Source organism: Eleutherodactylus coqui, chromosome 8 (genome assembly GCF_035609145.1).
Source record: "Eleutherodactylus coqui strain aEleCoq1 chromosome 8, aEleCoq1.hap1, whole genome shotgun sequence".
In the NCBI taxonomy this organism is placed as follows: Eukaryota; Metazoa; Chordata; class Amphibia; order Anura; family Eleutherodactylidae; genus Eleutherodactylus; species Eleutherodactylus coqui.
This window is the reverse complement of record NC_089844.1, coordinates 80,944,530-80,966,314: the sequence shown is the minus strand read 5'-3', so window position 1 is coordinate 80,966,314 and position 21,785 is coordinate 80,944,530.

Genomic DNA, 21,785 nt, shown 5'->3' with positions numbered 1-21,785 from the left:
GATGCTCTATGAATGGGGAATAGGGGTAGCTTGAAATGTGGGTACAAACACTTTAATTTCTATTGAGTGCATAGATGCAAGTATACTCCTGTAGCCTCACTGTTTATTTGTATGCATTATTGAACTGCTAGCTTGTTTAATAAATTAATATGTAGCATTTCAGTGCAAGAACCGCCTTTCAGAAACTAGGTTGGAACCTCTCATGTATAGAATATGTAAGAGTTCCATGAACAAAGAGACAGATGAGACTCGAGTATTTCCTCCCCCTCAGTCTGCGCAGCGCTCATTCAGTGTTCAGTACATTAACAGGCCAGAGATATTCCAGTTTGGAGATAATTAATCTAGTGGTTTCTGAGCCAGGAATAATTGGATTCTCATTAGAAAATTCTGCTGCGTTGGAATTTCTGAAACTTGTAGCATGGACATTGTTGCATGTACAGTATCTTCAGTACACAGGTGTACCAGTCACATGAATACTCATACCTTGCAAACAGTGTTTTCTTACAAGCCTTGATAAAGGTGTCATAGTACACAGATCAAGAACACTATTTTTTCTCCTTAGGGAGAGCAGCTAGAAGGTGAGTGAGGAGACTTAGAAGGCCATTCATGCTCCTCTGGGTAATATGCAAATAAGGGAGATGGAAGAATACCTCTGCAGCACCATCTATTGGAAGACAACATTCCTGCAAGTCAATGTTAGACTCTTTATACAAGGCTTGTATAAAGAGTTTGACATTGACTTGCAGGAATACTGCCTTCCAATAGGTGGCGCTGCAGAGTTATTGTTCCATCTCCCTTATTTGCATAGTACACAGAAACACATTGCCTATTCTGACAATTGTAACTTGTCTGCTGTTTTTTATTCCTGTGTGTTAGTTGTGGGGCTTGTTAGCCCATATAGTTGTAATAAATATTAGATATTTACTCAGTACTGGCTTTCTCCTACTAAACATCACTGAGAGTACCACCACAAATCACTGCCTTCTAGGATTAGGAGGTCCTTACCTAAGAAGCAAGTTAATTCCCCTTACTTTTTTGTTCCATTTATGATCTGTCCCCTACAGCACTGTTTTTTTTTTTTTACCTTTTTGTCTACTTGCTTCTTCTCCACCCAATTTAGATCCCCATTGATGCTCTCCTTCACCTTTGGATGCCCATGTGACCAGGGAATGAAATACAATAAGGGACGGTGCTCCACCCACTAGAGTACAATTACTTAGATGTAGAAAAGTAGAAAACTGGGGACTTACCCGCTGTAGGTGGATGGGCCACTGCAAAGGGACCCTCCACCTAACACCTCCACGTCCTGGTAGGCGTTGTATAAATAATGCACTCTCCAGTCCGAAGTTAGGAAGCAGATACCAAAGGAGCAAGCACGGATCTGTCACACCCCTATACCGGGGTGCGACTGGATAAAAGTGAAATAGACAAAAAGCAAAAAAAGATCCAGCGCTCCAAGGTAAAAGAAGCCTATTAAACTAAATAAATAGTAGGCTCCTTGAGTTTCCAAAACAAAAGATAACTTTTATTCAAAGATACGTCCGACGCGTTTCGTCGCATAACAGCGACTTTTTTCATGTGACCAGGGAGGACATATCTGTATAGCTTGTTACCTTATTTATCATCGTTAATCAGGACTTCAGGTGTGACGGACTGCCCTAACGCAGGGGAGCCGTACATGCCAGGTAAGTCACCTTTCACTCATTCAGAGTTATATTATTTTAATATTAATTCCAGGAGCGCTGCCTTTACTGAATACTGATCAGCATGGTGCAATAGTAATTTGGATTTATCTGACCGCGTGATACAACATTTGTGCTTTTTTGCCAACAGCAATCTTGCCTCTCCAGCACCGTACAGACTCTGTTTAAAGATGGATTCCAAGACTGTATTTGGGACCTTGTGGTCTGTTAGTGTAATTGCAACTTAGTGGCAGTGAATGCAGCAGAGTCACTGGGCCAATACTAAGTGGAGTACAAGAGCTATACACATTGCTCTGTGCAAATTGGAGTTGGGTCCAGCAAGTTTAAAAATAAAGCTGTAGACCCAGGGATCTTATGGATGGTGATTCGCTGCCCACGCCTCTTGAATTGTGTGAATGTTGCCTTTTCAGGTATTATGACCAGATAAGAGTCCCTTTCAAATAGCATTCTTGAATTATTGGGCTAGTTGAGTCCCGGGAGAGTTGCTGAGTGGATCTAGTTGTTGTAATCAATAAACTATATGTCCTTCAAAGAGACTGTAACTATTAAGCTGTGTGCCATCAGTGAGAAGCAGTGTATTTCTAGTATTAACCGTCAAACTTAGTGTGCTCATCAGAAACTGTAACCATAAAGCTCTGTACCTTACAATGACTCTGTAACCAACAAACTTGTTACCTAACTGTACCTTCTATGCAGTGCTCCTCCATGTAGAGTAAAGTATTCTTGAAGGGGTTTTCCCACTACGTAAAATTGCTTTGCAGCCACTTTGTTCTTCCTCGTTGCTGCTGACTAGGACATGCGACTACTGCAACCAATCACTGGCTATAGAAGTTCACTGTAATGACCAGTAATTGGCTGCAGCAGTGTCATGTCTGTTTATTTAGTAGGAAAACCCTTTTAAATTACCAATGGTGTCCTTCCCAGTTACTCTGCTGCCCTTGAATTGGATCCCACAAGTGGGTCAACTGGCTACACATAAAAACTGATCCTTTTACATATACTTTAAATTTGCCTATGTTTGCCTGAAATATATTAATTCTTACCTCTCCTTCTATTAGATTGCCAAAGAAAGATAAAATATTATTCCATCAGTGACATGGAGGGGTTGGAACATGCAATTTTGCCTGTCCCACAAGTAGCGCTGATAGCGGTTCATTGCTGGCAAGTTATGTTGACTGAAGAATTCCCTAATGGATAATTATAAGGGGTGACTTCTGTCTTGGTTGGATGTTTTTCATTTAAATGGCCTCTCAGAGCATCTTTGAACAGCATAAACTACATTATGATGCTGAAAGTTGAGGAAACACGGAGTCTGGGGAGGTATGTTTTATACTCACCCAGTCCTGTCTGCCTGCGCGAACCTCTTGCACGCACAGTGTGACTCTTCTAAGACAGCTCTGTGCGCACACTTTCCCTTAGAGATGAATGGGAGAATGTTCTCAGAGAGCTGTCTACAATGAGCCACACTGTGTGCGTGTGCCGGGGACACAGAGCAGGAATGGGGGACTGTGAGTATAAAACAAACCTCTCTGGACTTCCCGTTTCTTCAACTTTCAGAACCATAATGTAGTTTATGTTGCTCAAAGATGCCAACAGAGGCCAATGAAGAACATAAAAAATCCAAACAATTAACAAAAAAGATACAAGAAAATATCAAACAAACTATAGAAGTTATTATATGGAGTACATGAGCCATCACATTACAATACAGGCCTTACGCATGAAAAATATTCGAACAACTGGAGCTTGTGTTGTCCATTGCAACCACTTCCGGATTTTCTTTTTTTTTGTTAAAAGTAAAATGGAAAAAAGTGTTCTCATTTTTGCCATGAGTGATACTGACATTTCTTATTAGAAAACTTTTTATGATGAGGTCCACTGTCGCAATCAGGTCAGAACTCCAGCATCATGTACTTACAGTACTTCAAAGTGAATGCAAGTTACTGTGGTAATGAAAAGAATGATGTACAGAAGTTAATGACCAGAAAGGTCATCAGTAACTTCAGACTGGATTTGACAAGATATTGACTGTCTCTAACACAATCACAGCTCCTAGTATAAAGCAACAGTAAAAATAAGTAAAGCAAAAAATGATCAGAAAAGTCAAAATGAGGGAAGGAAAGGCAAATGAAAGAAAGTGGAAAACAGAAAAAATGTCTATTAGTGGTGCATAGAGAAGGGGGAAAAGAACTAAAGTTGAAGGGGAAGAACTAAGGAGAATGGTAAAGGAGCAAGCAAAAGACACTCCTTTTGCTATAAGTCATAACAACATAAGCTGAGGAGACGAGAGATCATATTGTAGGTCATTGACCTGAGAAAGTTAGCAGGAGGATTATCAATTTATTAGTCTCCGGGCCTTAACCAAGATCTCCAACCAATATATTGTTATAAAAGTTATAAAGATATGAATTTATAAAGTTTTAAAAGTTATAAAATTATGAAGAGATGCTTGTGTTTTTAGTGATTTGGTCAATTATTGGTTATCATTGCTGGCTTTGCATCTCTAGGTTCCTGAATAGAGATGAGAGAAACTGGACCTGTAGAACCCAAATTTAGAGCCTGGACTTCAGGGGCTGAGGAGGTTCAGTGGTTAGCACTGTTGAAAAAATACAAACTGGAGCAAGTTCAGAGAAGAGTTACCAAGATGGTTAGCGGTCTGCAAATCATGTCCTATGAGGAAGGCTGAGCGGAGACTGAATAGCTGTCTACAAATATCTGAAGGGTTGTCACAGTGCAGAGGGATCAGCCCTATTCTTATTTGCACAAGGAAAGACTAGAAGCAATGGGATGAAATTGAAAGGGAGGAGACGCAGATTAGATATTAGACAATAAGGGTGATCAGTGAGTGGAACAGGTTACCACAGGAGGTGGTGAGTTCTTCTTTAATGGAAGTCTTCAAACAAAGGCTGAACAGACATCTGTCTGGGATGATTTAGTGAATCCTGCACTGAGCAGGGGGTTGGAACCGATGACCCTGGAGGCCCCTTCCAACTCTACTATTCTAGGATTCTATGATGATTCTATGATATATCCAGGTTGCATATAGACAGATTACTAACTCGGGCGTGTGCATTTATACTTACAGCATGTAACTTACAAGTTTTAGTACAATTATTGAGAGAGTAGGAGATGGTTACAAATAAATAAGTCACACTCACCGTTCTGTTCCCCCACTATTCCGAGACCACTGGTCCTCCCCACCAGTCTTTGTTCATTTTGCTGCAGCGTTCCATATACAAATGTGACTGATGCAGCCAGCTACTGACATCAGCAATATACGGCTTGAGGCAACTGAGCTCAGTGATTGCTGCAGCTATCAAATGTGTATATGGACATGTCACCACTGCAGTCTTTCAACAAAGACCAGAGGTGGGGATTGGAGTGGTTGCAGTGAATCGGCAGGAGAACTGAGCGATGAATAACGCCCAATGTCTACAGGTGGATCTGATTTGCGGTACCTGCGCAGAAGATCCGCAAATCAAGCTGCCCATAGCGTCCGCACTTCAATTTACACATGTGAATTTGTTTTCCAGATTCCGCATGCGGAAAGCAAATCGCAGCATGCTCCATTTTAGTGCGGTTCCCGCACGGATGGCTTCAATTGGAGTCAATAGAAGCCATCCGATCTGCAGACGGGCCACGGATTTCGCGGGAAAGCAGGAGTTTAAAAAATAAAATAAAATGTACTGCACATGTGCGCCGGCTGGCACTTCCGCACACATCCGCAGTACAGAAAAGAAAAAGACCCGGACAGGTATGCAGGGTCCTCGGCCGCAGGCAGGGTCAGATTCCACTGCGGGCTCCCAAATGCGGAATCCAACCTGCCCGTGGACATAAAGCCTTAGAGTAGGAGGTAGAGGATAAATAGAAAAAACTGTCTTACTATATCTTGGAAAGGGCACCATGTAGAGAACAAGGTTTGAGTGTTGGCCATTAAATAGAGACCTTTCTTTTAAGGGCTCAGTCATACGAGCAAATTTTTCACGTATTATAGGTGCGGGGAAAAAAAAATAGCACATCGCGTGTAGAAAAAAATCACGGGTGCATTTGCACTCACATGTCCTATGTTTTGCAGGTGCGAATTTTAAGCACTTCTAAAAAATGGACATGTTACCACTTTCATTGGAAAGCATTGATTCTAATAGATCCAGTTTTTAAACGTGCCTATACACGTGCTTATACGAGCCACTACAGTGAATTATTGTAATTTATTATGTAGCCAGTCCTCCCTCCCACCCAGAATATATCAAACCACTAGTATTACATTGTTTAGTTATGCCTATCTGAAAAATTCCACTTGGTTGGGTCATGTGATCAGGGTGACACCCTGAGAACGATTTGTCTTTCTATTCTCTCAAGTAGTCACTAGAGCTCAGTCACCATAACTTCCTGTGTGATGAAATTGCATGGACTGTACCACTCCTGCTGTTCTCAGGGGTAAAAGTAACCCATATCACATTACTGCTAATGATTAGAGGCTCATGTCACACAGCTATAATGAAGAAGATCATAGTCCATCCGCCATGACTGTTTACTTGTGGGCTTTAGCTTATTTAGGTGAATGTAACTGTCCTCTCAGTAGGCGGAGATGGTGCAGTCCATAGCTGTTCATGTAATGCTGTGCTGATGCATCATGAGATTAATAGTACAGAATATTATAAGTGAAAGTAACAGCAATATGGTTTCTGATAAGCATCAAGCAGGAAGCAAGACTGGAAAAGAGTGCAGTATATATAGGAGACATCTAGAGTGTGACAGGCAATCAGGTGGGGGTTGCAGGGATGGAAAAGTGTGTTTTCACTCGAGTGCTTAAATAAGACTCAAAGTATACCTATCAACAAATGTGATAATAATTACATACAATTATGGTTATATATGAAATGCAGCTGATGCTCTAAGGAACTATAAAATCTTCTTAGAGTTTGCACTTTGTCTACAATGTTCCGAGCCTCAGTATGGACGTCTTTGCCATATAGCTCCTTATTGGCCTTGCACACAGCATAATCATAGACACTGCCAATACGACCATATAGTACAGCAATGTATTGCAGATACATTCTTCTTGAAACAGTGCTTTAAACCCTTTAGTGGCATGTGCGGAAAAACCTCCGGGGCTTGCTGCACTAACCATGCAGTTAAACCCCGGAAGATTTCCGTGGACAGCTCTAGTGCTGAAATGTGCAGAGCACTGAGCTTCATCTGAAATCTTCCGGGGTTTTTAATGGGCAGCAAGCCCCAGAAATTTGCCTGCCATAATATGGTAATAATAAACCTGCCACTGAAGGGGGTAAGGGAAGAATACCTCCATGGTATTTGAGCATGCAACTATTTGTCACATCTCCTATGGAGAAAACTCTATTTGCCTGCAGGTGCATACAATAGTACAGTAGGGGCTTATTTACACATTTGTGTATTATGTCTGTTTGCAGTCTGTGTTTGCAACAGGCTGCACACAGACAGTACATGGACCTATTGACTTTAATAAGCTTTTCAGACATGACATTTTTTTTACACAGATCCATAGTCCATGCAAAGAGATTGCAGCACTTTTTTCGTCTGTATCATGGACAAAAATAGGATACGCAATGTCCAATGCCCACAGGGCTCGGATAGCGCTTAAGCCCAATGCTCACAGGCAGATTTTAATTATAAAATCTGCGCGAGTCTCCTGCGTGGGTTATCCACAGCTCTAGGCGCCCATAGGGATGCATTAGCATCCGCAAAACAATTTAGCATGCTCCATTTTTCTGCGGATCCCACGGGACAGCTTCCATTGAAGTCATCTGGACAGGTAAGAAAATGTATTTTTCTGTCCATGTCTGCGGGCACGGCTGGATTCCGCAGTGGAATCCATGCGTGCAAGTGGACATTGGGCCTTAGAGCTGAATCTCTGTGCTGTCCGATGTAAGTTGCACCCAAGAATCTTGGGTGCAACTCACATAAGGTTGTGTAAATATGCTCTTAGGGTAGCCATACACATAGATATAGATTGTTCAAACCTCCCAATTTTGGCAGGTCTGGACAATTATGTTTTTTTGTTTTTTTTTAAATCAGATACATTGTTCATTGAAAGTTTTATCATCTTACAGCAAAAAAGTGAACATCTCCAACATAAAATAAAAATATAAAAAGGTACAAAATTAACCGACTCTCCTTCTTCTTCTCAATTTTGTAGGCATGACAAAAAAAATTGATTAATTGCATATTTAAGTGCTGACAGACAATGTGCAGATACCAGTACATAGATTTAAGCATATTGTACAAATTATCCACAACATATGATCTAGTGATAAATGTAATGGTTTCATATGATAAACGGAACGTTAAACAGTCAAACATTCATGGTATCGGCAATCATCTAATATGACTGAAATCCTCCTGACTCGTACCCCAATAAGAAATATTGGGGAAGAGAAGGATCCAACTGGCCGATCCTTATGTTTTTGGGAGATAAAAAAATTAGCAATGGAGTCTGGCAGCAGTTTTCTCCCCTGTCTACATTCAGCACACATACACACTTGGGCGAGCTGAATGTGTAGGTGCATCAGAGTACCATGCGGGACAGCGGTCGGCTGATAGCTATCTAAAATGTATGAGCAGCCTAAGTCCCAATAGTGCTCTATGGGCACCATATTACAGGCCTGTACAAAGAAGAGCTTACAAAGAAATGTAATATGTCCATGTAAAATTAGGAAAATGTTTCTGCTTTGTTTTTGTAATTGTTTAGAAGGTTCTGTAAAGGAATAGGCATGGAAAATACATTATTACCGTATATACCGGCGTATAAGACGACTTTTGAACCCCGAAAAATCTGCTCTGAAGTCGGGGGTCGTCTTATACACCGGTAATACAAAAAAAAAAAATCATTACTCACCTCCCCCGGCGTTCTGTCGCGCTCCGGCAGGATGTCGCTCGCTCCTCGTCCCCGGCGCAGCATTGCTTTCTGAATGCGGGGCTTGAAATCCCCGCCTCCAGAAAGCTAATACACACGCCGTCAGTCAGTTACAGCCATTCAATGACAGCATTGAATGGCTGTGATTGGCTGAAGGCGCACGTGTGTTAGCAATCACACCCATTCAATGATGTCATTGAATAGTGTGATTGGCTGAAGCCACGTGTGTTTTAGCCAATCACAGCCATTCAATGATGTCATTGAATGGCTGTAACTGGCTGACGGCGTGTGTATTAGCTTTCTGGAGGCGGGGATTTCAAGCCCTGCATTCAGAAAGCAATGCTGCGCCGGGGACGAGGAGCGAGCGACATCCTGCCGGAGCGCGACAGAACACCGGGGGAGGTGAGTAATGATTTTTTTTTCTCCACTGTATTGCCGGCGTATAAGGTGACAGTTGGGGGGTCGTCTTATACGCCCCGTCGCCTTATACGCCGGTATATACGGTACTTAAAGGGGTTTTCCTAAATTATTTGTGGCAGTGGGGTGACAAATTGTGTAAAAAACAAATACCTCTTTGCTTGCCATGCTGCTTCCCTGACACCGCTCTGCCATCTCCGATCTTCGTGGTCTGTAGTGGTCATGTGGGTTGTTTATTCATGTAACCACACCAGCCAATAGGAGGCCCAACAGAGACATCATCAATGATGTCCAGTAAACCTGTCTGGGGCTTCTATATTAAAAGCTCACATGAGAGAGGTTTATGGGACACCACTGGGTCTTCCTTCCGGGTGGCATTACCTGTCAGATGCCGGAGCACCGAAACAGCCGTCCAGTGCCAAGGTGAGTATATTGATTTTCTATAGTTTTAATCTCGGAAGAGCCAAAACTATATAAAAATAACTTGGAAAACCTCTTTCAATGCAAATTATAACCATGGTAATTAAGCATCTTTTACCAACCAATAACATAAAAATAAATGGAACACAACACAGCAGCAACTGAGCAAGACTGTAAAATATCAATAAACTATATTACCGTGCGCATCGTGGCTTTGTCTAAAAACTATAAACATTTTTCAATGTTTAATTTATACTGTAGCTCTTTAATGACCACACACTAGTCCAAATACACATATACACATGGTATATAACTCCAGACGCGTGAAGAAAAAGAATGCAGTGATGCATAATAAAATTGAATAATTAACAATGATTTACAATTTTATTTTGCTTTATTTGGTTATATTTATATGTGAAGACAAATCTATCGAGTGCTTTATTCTATACAAAAGGGAGTGTAAAAACAAAAATGAAAAAAATAAATAAAAAAAAATAAAAATCACATACATTTTTTATCCCCAGAACGGAAATGGAAGCTCACATTCAAACATAACATCTAAAGTTATTTTCACTCAGCTGTTTTTTGTTGTTTTTTTAAAATCATGGTATACATTTAAAGAACGGGATATAATAATAATAATAAAAAAAAAGATTAGAAACAGTGAAAACACACAGAATCCAACATGAGACTTTTAGAAGTAACAATGTGTGAGAATATGAGTTATGAGCTAGTTACAGAATTTCTTCTCCTTCATGGATTTGCATGCATGACCTACCAGTGATTCATGCTGGCATGCAATTTATTTTATACATAACTTTTAATAAAAGTGAAAAAACAATACTCCTTTGCAATATAAAAAAGTTATACAAAGAAAAAAAATATTTTTGAAATCTTTTGGATGCTGACAAATCACAATTGGAAACCCAACGGAAGGTTCCTTGATAAGTAACAAAAGTGTAAATTTAAGAGAACTACACATTGTATGATGCACAATAAATCTCCAAATAGTCATTTATCAAAAATATATGTGCATGTATAAACATTCAGAAAATTTCATATTACACTAAAATTTACGAAAGTTCTATTTGTATGTAGAATATAGTGTACCACATGGACTGTAAATTAGAATTGCTTTCAAAAAAATTTTTTTAGAATTTCTATGACTCCTATTCAGGAACACAGATGTTGCTAAGGCCTTTTAAAACCGTTCTTAATCGCTGTTCTCAATTATCTTAATCTCTGTTTTTAGCAGTTTGGATTCATGAAGAATAAATTATGTCAACTTGTTTATGAAAATGTTTAATGCAATTTCAAAAATCCAAATTTGAATATTGAAAAAAAAAATGAAATTACTCTGACTTGGTGTTTATTCACATATCAAGATTTTTCAACAGTATTTTGAGCGGGTCCGAAATGCAAGTCTTTCCGTTATACTTTCTCTCTCTACGTTCCACTCCTGGGTTTGGCTTAGAAAATACTGCTGAAAAATACTAATGTGTGAATAAGCCCTGAATGTGGAGTATTGCACATAATCTTGTAAATGTAATTTCATGTTTAGAGATGAGCGAGCATGCAAATGCTCAGGTCCGCGTAATTCGAGTCGAGCTTTTCGTAAAATTCGAGAGCTCTACTCGAGTAATGAACCCTATTGACTACAATGGGAGACTCAAGCATTTTTATATGTGGGACGCCAGGTCACGAGCTTTTTTTTTTTTTTGTATGTGGGACGCCGAGTCACAAGTTTGTTTTTTTTTTCTTGGTTTTCTCTCTCTCGTGGGAGGGAGGGGCCAAAACAGGCACGTTACACAGCGGAAAGGAGCCAAAAACTGGGGCGGGGTCGAACACGGCGTGATGCTCGTTCAAGTAACGAGCACCATCGAGTACGCTAATACTCAAACGAGCATCGAGCTCGGCAGAGTATGTTCGCTCAACTCTATTCATGTTGTACATACCATAGGGAAGCTAATTATACGATGTTCGTAGCTGCAAAAATAATTAAAAATGTAATGAGACTTTTTTAATTTATAGGGGCTTTATATTTTATGTCTTCACTCTTCACTAAAACACATATGAAAAAGAACAGAAAACACGAATACAAGGACTGCACATAGTAAAATCACTATTTCAAATAAAATGCAATTTTGAATCAAATGTCAGACTATTTTTCCAATTTCTAAATAGTTTTTTTTATACCCAAAAGACTTGCAGAAGACACAACTGACCTTTATGTAAATAGGTTTTTAATTTTTTTCCCAATAATGTAAATTTATAATTCTAAAATAGAAAATAAAAACAAAATCTAACATTATACTGTAGACAGAAATAATAAAAAGTGAGAGGACTAGATGGAGGGCCACATCTTTTTCTGCCATTAGTATTGTTTCTATTTAGCTTTTATACATTAATTTTGAATATTTTAATATTGAACATTTGCGTATTAAGGATTTTATAATTTTGAAGTTGCAAAATACTTTTTTCTCATTTTGTATCTGGGTCCAGAAATTTAATAATGAATTTAATTTTTTTAATGAATTCAAGAAAACTTATTGAAAATATATTTAGATACTGATTTCTATCATGAATGAATGAAGGAAAGGAGGGCTAAGAATTAATAGAAAATTAGTATTCTAACAGTTGAAGTCTTAAGATTATATTTTATATATTTATATTTAAATCTTAATTTGTGTTACCGCACATCATATATTCTCATAGCCAGTTATTTGAAAGGTGGTGAGTGCTAAATAGACTGTATTAAGTTATGAATATCTAAATTGTTCCTAATTGGATGTATTAAGACTTTGTTCACACCTCGTTTTTACATCTGGTTGAAATATCCCAGTTTTTTTACCTATTCAAAAAACATTTTTTACAGGGAATAACTGGAAGATAGCTTAAGAACAACAGTTGATTTTTTGAAAGATCTGTTTGTACAGGTTTTCAAATGTATCCATTTTTAATTCCTTTTTTTCCAGAAGTGTAAGGCCCTGTCCACATCTAGGTTCTGTCAAGGTGTCTGTCATTTTACCTGAAAAAATAGCGCCGCATGCTGCACTATTTTATCCAGCAAATATGATGGAATCTGCAACAGAGACTCTGATACAGATGTAAATAGAGCCTTAACCCCTTGAGTGGCGGGTTTCCTACCACCATGTCGTGCCCACCAGGGCAGGTTTTTTAAAATGGTCTAATCATTGAATTTCAACTAGTTTTGCAGTTGCGTCTCAAGAGCCATAACTTTTTCATTTTTCCATTGACACGGCCATATAAGGGCTTGTTTTTTGCGGGACAAGTTGTGATTTTTTAAACAGGGGGGAGGAAAAAAAGAAATGGGGAAAAAAGAAAAAAAGGGGCCATGTCATTAAGGGGTTGAATAATGTATTAACTTCCTTCTCTGGGTCATTACGACGCACGTGGATACCACATGTGTGATTGTATTTTTGATTTTTTTTACAAAGTAAAGGGAGACAAGTGTTTTTTTTATTTTTTTAATAATTTTTTTAATTTTTTTTTTTTTTGTCCCTTTAGGGGACTTCCACAGGGACCCATCAGGACCCCTGATCACATTCCGGGGGTCCGATGGTGACAGCCCTTTACATGCTGCAGTGACAGCCCTTTACATGCTGCAGTCACATAGACTGCAGCATGTAAAGAGTTAACACAGCAGAGATCGGAGGTTTTCTCTGATCTCTGCTGTAAGAGCTGGTACCTAGCTGTCCTCTGACAGCTAACAACCAGCTCTCCCTGCCACAGAGACCATCGGCTTGCTTCTGACAAGCCGATGGTCTCTATGGCAACTTGTAAACAAAGCAGGACATTGCCGACATGTCGGCAATATCTTCTGCTGGTTTTTCAAAGCCCTTGCACTGCTCTGTGTGGGTCTGTGCAGGCAGAGCACACTGTCACAGCTTGTGGCATTGTGCTCTGCAGCTCCCATAGTGATACATAGCCCGGAAATCTTCCGGGCTATGTTGCTATGAGCAGTGGAGCTTGTCCCCGGAAATTTTCAGGGCGTGCCACTCAAGGGGTTAAAGGGGGATTTGGGGCTTTTACAACTGACGACCTATCTTCTTGATAGGTTATCGGTAGTTGATTAACTGAATCCACTGCTCTAAATCCCCATCGATCAGCTGATTGTCTGGCCCACTGTAAGTGCAATGAGACCAGAATCATAATCGGTGATCAAGGGAAGAAATGAAAGTAGTAGCTTCACTCTCATTGAAATCAACGGGAGCACTGTACTTCCTGCACCTCTTATGGTCAAAACCACACAGCAGGCTGAACGATCAGCTGATCATAGTGGCGGACCCTCATCGATCAATTACTGATGATCAATGCAGGGAATAGGTCATCAATTGTAGAAGCCTGAAATACCCTTTTAATGTAACTTCCTATTTTTTTAACGAACAAATAATACTTGAAAGCGAATGGTGCAATAGGATGCCTATCCTAATATCCTCTTGCTACAGAGTTGCACTGCAAGAAAAGTGATCCATTAAAATTTTATTGTTCAACAGGGGAGAAAAATTACAATGTCTCCATTCGTATGTCCTATTTAAGAAAAAATGTTAGAAACTTGTCAACGGACACTTTAACTGTGATAGAAGCTCCACTGAAAATCTATGGATCCCTTTAAATTAAAAGATTAAATGAACATTTCAACAGGATAACCAAACACAATGTGAACAGGCCTTTACTTTAAGGGGTATAAATAATTAGTAGGCATTCAAGCACATTGTACCCTATGTGTATATTATATGGAATGAATACATTGTGTTCATTCATCAATTATATATTCTTCATAAATTACAATAAAATAACCATAATTATTTCTTAAAATATTTGGAGGTTTTTGCTGTTTTGAAATATAGGTATGGAAATACTGTATAAATTATACACAATGAATATAGCTGTGTACTGATAGCATCATACACAGAAATGTATTATATTACTTGGAAAATAGAAAGTTAAGGGAAATGCTTATGGCAAAAACAAGTAAACTGGAATACAGTTTTAAAGCATCTTTTGAACATGATAATATATGTTATATATATTTTTTGCTATTTTCCATGAATATAATATCTTAGGGAAAAAGCAGATCTCATACTGTTCATTATTTGGCTTGATTTCAGCATTACATCCAATCTATCCATCTATCTGACCTTTCTGTTCTTGTAGTCAAAAATATAAACTTGTATAATTTTGCATAGGACATGAATCCCAGTAAATCTAATTTAATTTTATGTTAGGTAAATTTTATCTCATACCTTCAAAATGTTTACTACAAGTTAAAAAATGATAGTAAAATGTATTTTTAACTTAAAATTGCAAAATACATAACTTAAAAACACCATTTAAAAATAAATAACTGTATCTGTTTAAGGCCTCCTTCCCACGAGCGTGACGGGCTCCGCCGCGTAATATTACGCTGTGAAGCCCGTCACGGCGCCCCCCAGAGCCCCTATACTTACCTGCGGGAGATAGCGTGAAATCGCTTCCCCGCCCACCGCCGCCGCGTCACCGCCCGTCACCGCCCACCGCCGCCGCGTCACTGGCCGTGTCACGTCATATGACGCGCGGCGGTGGGCGGGAAAGCGTTTTTTCACGCTATCTCCCGCTGGTTACAGCGGGAGATAGCGTGAACGGACGGCTTCCATTGACTGCAATGGAAGCCGTCAGTGCGTACAGCCCGTCCTCACCCGCAGAAAATAGAGCATGCTGCGGGTGAGGACGGGAGAAATCGCGGTGCGTAATTCCGCGGTGGAATTACGCATCGTGAGCATTGTGCTATTAGGTTCAATAGAACCTAATAGCTGCGGGCAACGCAGCGGATTTTCGCCGCGAATTACGCGGCGGAAATCCGTTCGTGGGAAGGAGGCCTTAGCCTGACTTCCATATTTTTTCAGGCATTGATACCATAGTCAGATAAAAATAAAGTTTATCCCTAAAATGAACTGCAAAACCAAAAGTAAAAATAAATAAAAAATAAATATAGAATTAAAAGAAGAAAACTACTTTATTAGGCCTCATTCAGTCAAGCGCTTTTTAGCGCCGTTTGCAGCGAGAAAAGAGCCGTGCTATAGTGCTGAGAAGATCACGTGAACGGGCTACTTGAAGTAGACCATTCACACGATCTGAGGTGCGTCCTGCATGCTTTCGAGGCTCCCATAGGAGCCTATTGAAAGCACACAGCAAAGATAGGACAAGTCCTATCTTTGAGAGCACCACGGAGCTGACAGGTGAGTTTGCACTTGCATGTCCTATCTTTGTTAGATGCGCTAATTTAGCGCATCTAACAAGTGCTTATGTGAATTCTTCTATAGGATCCAATTGGTTCCTATAGAAACGCTTGTTTCACGTGCCTCTCAAGCGCTAAAACAGCACTCATCTGAATAAGGGCTTAGGCCAAATTTTTGGGTGGCTAAACTAGAAAAAAAATTATCAGCACTCTGGCAGAGGAGGGAGATGTTTAAAGATTATACTTCAAGTTGGGTGTATGTTCAGAAGATGATTCCATGTTAATATGTCAAAGTTAACCAACCACCTTCCCTCCATTAAATTTTTCAACCAGATTTTACCTATGAGACCACTATGGAATATATTTTGAGACCCTTCCAGTAATTATATTAGTTTAATAGTGCAATGTTTACTACAATAATACACTCTTTGTCAAAAAAAATCAAACACCTAGAAGGAGTTGTCGTTTTGCTGCAAAACTGTGGTGGCGTGATTAGATGAACGGTCTTACCATCTTATGCTCTAAAGGTGGTTCCACTCTTAACCAATAAAAAAACTCTCAGAGGCTACTTATTTGTAGTGAACCTCCTGTTCCATTTGTGCAGAGCTTGTTGACCACGAGACATGCTTCTATGAGGCAATCAAAGATATTTTGACCAGTTAGCACAGTTTCAGAGAGGGTGCATTATTGGATTGTGAGAAGCTAGAAGATCATATCAACAAATTGCCCATCACCTTGGTCATTCAGAACTGATTGTTGGGAGGTGTTGGGACAAGTGGATGCATGAGGGAACACATACAGAGCAAGTGAGCTTAGGACACCCTCGACAGACCAAAAGGAGAGAGAAACATCTGATTATGTGACACGCACAAGCAGCTCTAACTGTTGTGTTGTCCACCATTCAGAGACATATGAAACAATCGTAACAGGCCCTTGTATCTTTTGAAACCATTTCCAAGTGCTTGGCTGAAGGGCATTTAGTCCCATGGTGCCAAACAGGTATACTGTATTGACACAAAGTAAAAAATTTGCTTTCTTGTGCATACTGCTTTTGACAACCAACCCACACTCATTTCCATTTGCAGTGGTATCATGAATAATGAAACTAGACTGCTGCAGAATGGAACTGGATTGTCTTCAGCGACTAATCCAGGTTTAGTTTGGGCACTGATGACAACCCTTAAACTAGGGTTGAGCACCTCGATGCTGCGTTTTCTGTGGAGCAGTACACTGCCCCCACTGCTGGTGTGATGGTCTGGGAGGCCTTCACATACGACAGTCAATCACCCCCAGTAGTGGTACAAGGGACAATGACAGCTCAAGTGGTACAAGGGGCAATGACAGCTCAGCAATATGTTCAAGACATCTTGCAGCCACACATATTGCTTCTTATGGCAGGGCTTTCAAAGGGCATTTTCCAGTAAGATGATGCTTGGTCACACACAGTAAGGGTGTTACAGGAATGCCTCCACAGCATTGCCACACTTCTATAGCCTGCCCGGTCTCCAGATTTATTGCTAATAGAATAAGTATGGGACCATCTTGGAAGCAAACTTTGACAGCCTACAAGTGTGCCTGATCTAGAAGCTCAGTTACAGCAAATGTGGACTAATATGCCGTGAGATACCATATGGAACCTGTATGCCCCCTATGCCCGTCTGTATCACATTTTGCATCCAAGCTAAAGGTGGGCCAACAGGGTACCAGAACCTCCCTTCAAGTGTTTTCACCAAAAAAAGTATCCTTTGCTCTGATATTGTAATCACTCCTATAAAGTTTCATTACATTTCCACTACTCCTTTCACTAGATGTTTGATTTTTTTTTTTACACTGAGTGTATAATAATATAATTACATAAAATACTAAATTGATTTTTTTTAAGTAAACTTTTAGAAACTTCTGACATGCCATAGTGATCGGTAGCTGTCCGTGTACTGAGATCCCTACAGATTGTTAAAACAAATTGGCAGAAGCTCTCTGCTCAGCACTGTGCCCTTTGGCATTTATCATTGTTCCATAGACTTTCTATTGAGCCTATATGCTGCTCCGAGCAGGGACAAACAGCCAAACGCTTCTGCCTGTTAGTTTTAGTGATCAAAGCACCCAGACCTGCACCAATCAAAACTATTGACATGTTACTATGTCGGCAGATTTTTATTTTTTTTTTAAATAAGAAATCAATGTACATTTAGTATTTTATGTAAATTTTAATTACATTATTGTAGAGCCCTTTAAATGTAAAATATTACAATTTAATTGCAGAATTACAAGAACTGATTGGTCACTGAATTAAATATTCATATAAATATCTATATATGTATTCCAAAAAATGAAAGTTACATAAATAAGCCATCTTATCTATTGTCCCATTCGGCCAACAGAACATAGCTGCAATACATTGCTAATGATATTATATTAAGGAAATACACTCAATGCTATAAGGTTAGTCCCAAAATATATAATTCTTGTATATATTGTTGTGATAATAAGACATAATAGCAACAATGGCAAATAGTTTTACATATTTATTTGTGTTATTATTATTTAATAGCAGCTGTTAGGCTGGGCTCACACAACTGTGTTGGTATAGCATCTTTGGTGTGCGGTTTTTGCCCATGCAATAAGTTGTACCAATCTTCCATAGGCGGGCAAGTTGCGTGAAAAACGCACATAAGAAACATCGCAGCATGTTCTATCTTGGTACGTATTATGCACACTAACACGCCAAGATAATACATGACAATAGGAGGCGCCATGCCACAAATTACAGCTGTCTGAACCCAGCCTTAGTTTGAGGTTTTCGGTAAAGCTCATTCCTATGTTAGGAAAACTGTAGAGGAAAGAAAAGTGATTAGCTTTTCTAAGTTAAAATTGCAAATATGGTTTGGTATGTGAGTACACTATAGGAAGCTATGACCCAATACCAAACTTACACAGACTTACCAAACAAACACATTTTTCTTTAATCAACATATACCTTTATGTGAATATTGGTTGATTTAATTAATAAGTCATTCAACTATCTTAGTCGCCAATAACTGAAGTAAGACCCATTAGGTGCTAAATGGTTTTTCCGTTCCTTAAAATACTTAGTGGTCAACGGTAAGCTAAGGGAAAATCCCCGCAGCTAGTGTTTAAATTCCCCTACAGCACGATTACAGGAGAAATAAAGCATTGCATTGAATTTCATGTACTATATCAGTAATGCATATCCTTGCCAAAGTACTCTAGAGGAAGACACTCTTTTTAGACAGTCTCTGCTGCTGCTAGTTGATGAAACTCGTGAACTAGGGACCTCCTATATTAACTTTTAAAACCGGTCAACCCCTTTAAGTAAAATTTTGTTCACTTGTAAAGAAATATTCACTTATTGACTAAAGTACTGTAAGTTGTTCCCCTAAAATAAGTTGTTGCAAGTACACTGTAAGCATGGGTAGCATCGTTGCCTTGCAGCACCTGGGTCCTGAGTTTTAATCCAACCAAGGCAACATTGGCATGGAGTTTGGAGGCTCTCCCTATGTTTGAGCAGGGTTCCTCTTGGTACTCTAGCCCACCCCCTCCCCCACACTCAAAAACATTTACTGGGAGGATAATTGGCCTCAGCTTTTTTTGCAAAACTTATGGCAAAGAGGACCACAAAGAAGAAAGGGCTATGCAAATTGGTCTAAAAACGGCCCTTTTATATGTGGATTGTATGGTAAAAATTTAAAATATATAGTACAGTACATATTTCGTCTTTACACTAATTGATGAACTGCTCTTTAAGGGGTTTCCTATGACTTAAAATTACTTCTTCACCACTCTGTCCTTCCTAGTTGCTTCTGACCTAGACATGTGACTGCCAAAACCAGTCACTGGCTATGGAAAGTTACTGCTGTGGCCAGTGATTGGCTGCAGTAGTTACATGTCATGGTCAGCGGCATTTTTAAGACATTGAAAAATAATTTAAAAAGCTAAAACTTTATTTGTTGTGTCATTATCTAGCATGTTTAAAGTTGATCTTTCAGGACTTGAACTATATCTAAGGTTAGTATAGGTCAGAAGAGGAGATATTGAACACAAGGATATACTGTATACTTTTCGATGATTTGATTCAATATTTTTCCCTAAAAAGCTGAACAAATGTTGCTAGGCCTAATAATGGTGGCCTGTGAGTCCTATCCACACTGTTATTGGATAGGAAATAAATAAAAAAAAGTCCTAGAATACCCCTAAAATAATGGATTTTGTGTTGCTATTTGCTGTTTTATAATAACTTGGTTTAAGATTGATAAAATCTGGTGCAAAACAGTGGTGTCAACCTTCAAAACTCTATTTCTCAAAAACTAGGGCTCCTCAACAACATGGCATTGGAAATTGCGATTACCACAACTGTGCTGTAACCTCACTGCTTTCTTATGGCAAATTTTTTACAAATCACCAAGTGATCATGTTGATTTTCCAAGGCCTCATGCATCCAGATAAACTGTAGGCACTCCATGCTATAGTCATAGCCACTCTGTGTCCTGCTATATAGTGCTCCATATGACTCTATAATATGGCATGCAATGAAGCATGCCACAAATTTTTGCTATTGGATACTTATAAAATCCAGAAAATTTTCAAAGTTTACATACCCTTCTCTAATACTAAAACGTTACCTTTAATCAACAGGTAAAAATAAAATATTCGAAGCAAAACGCGCTAATGCAACCCTAGTGTATGCACTACATAATCAGAGTGGCTGCTCTGATAAGGGTGGTGCTGATCGTCGATCCTTCCCAATTAACCCCTAATCTAGATGAATAATTAAGGGAATACAAATGATATGAGGAAGAGGGATTAAAAACACTTAAACCACTGATTACTATCTACTGGAAATACTCAGTGTTAAAAGAAAAAAGGAACCACAGAAAGCATATTTGGAAAATCCAAGGCATTAATGATACACCCTAATGCAACAGAGTTTGAGGTCTGGAGAATTGAGGCCATAATAATCTGTATATCTCCATGAGAACTAATTAATAAAACCCAGGAACATAAAAAATAACGTGTGTCATTCATTAGGGAACCACACAGATGCTCAAGAATAATCCAACTCTGGACAAGACCATAAAACATACAACATACATCCATGCATTCCTTGACATTGCTTGATACTAAGTCAGTTGCCAAATTTCAATAAATTTAAAACCAAGCGGTCTGCCCAAATAAAGTATGTTACTATCCACTACCGCATCTATTGATATAGACTAGTACAGTACCATGAGAAGATCTAGAACAATGCAGAAGTGATGTGATGACTTGATGAAGCCATGGCCAATATTACTCATGACTCCTCATAACTGTTAACTCTTCAACTTGCACATGATGGTGTGGTCAGTCCAGCAAGCGTTCCCATAGATAACTAATAATCCCATCCCCTGGCTGAGACGTAACACAGCATCTTAAAGCCCCTCTCGATTTTCAGGTGCCTATCCAAAAGATCAGACATCAGAGTCACATGTGCACTGTGGTGTTTGGGCAGATAATCCCCAGTGTAAAAGTATGTAGTTATGTCCTCTGTTGCCATGAATATATCACTCAGAAAAAGTGCCACTGATAGATTTTCAAAACTAATGATCATGGAGGCATTGCGATAGCAACCAACCCTGGTAGCTACATGAGATGTAGGAATAGGGATGTAAGGAATATTACACCTTACCACGTGTGTGAACCTGGGATTGTCCTTTAAGGAAATTTGTCATTTTATACTGTTGATGACGTATCATCGGAATAGTTAATCAACAGCAGATCGGTAGGAATTCACTGCTCAAGATCCTAGCCGATCAGCTGATCCTCCAGCCCACTGTAAGTCTAAGATACCACTCGGCTCTCATTAATGGAAGTGAAGCTGTCTATTACATTTCTGGCTCTAATCAACAATGGCAGGGTTTAGTCAAGCTACATTAATAGCGAACTGCAGGATCAGCTGATCATCGGGGATCTCAAGGTGCGGTTCCCTGCCATTCTGCTATTCATGATCTATCCAGAGGATCAATAGTGAAAAGTGACAAAAACCCTTTAAAGGGACAAACACCTACTATAATTTATGTTGGCATAACTGAAAGAAGGGGATCAAGCAGAATGAATTCCA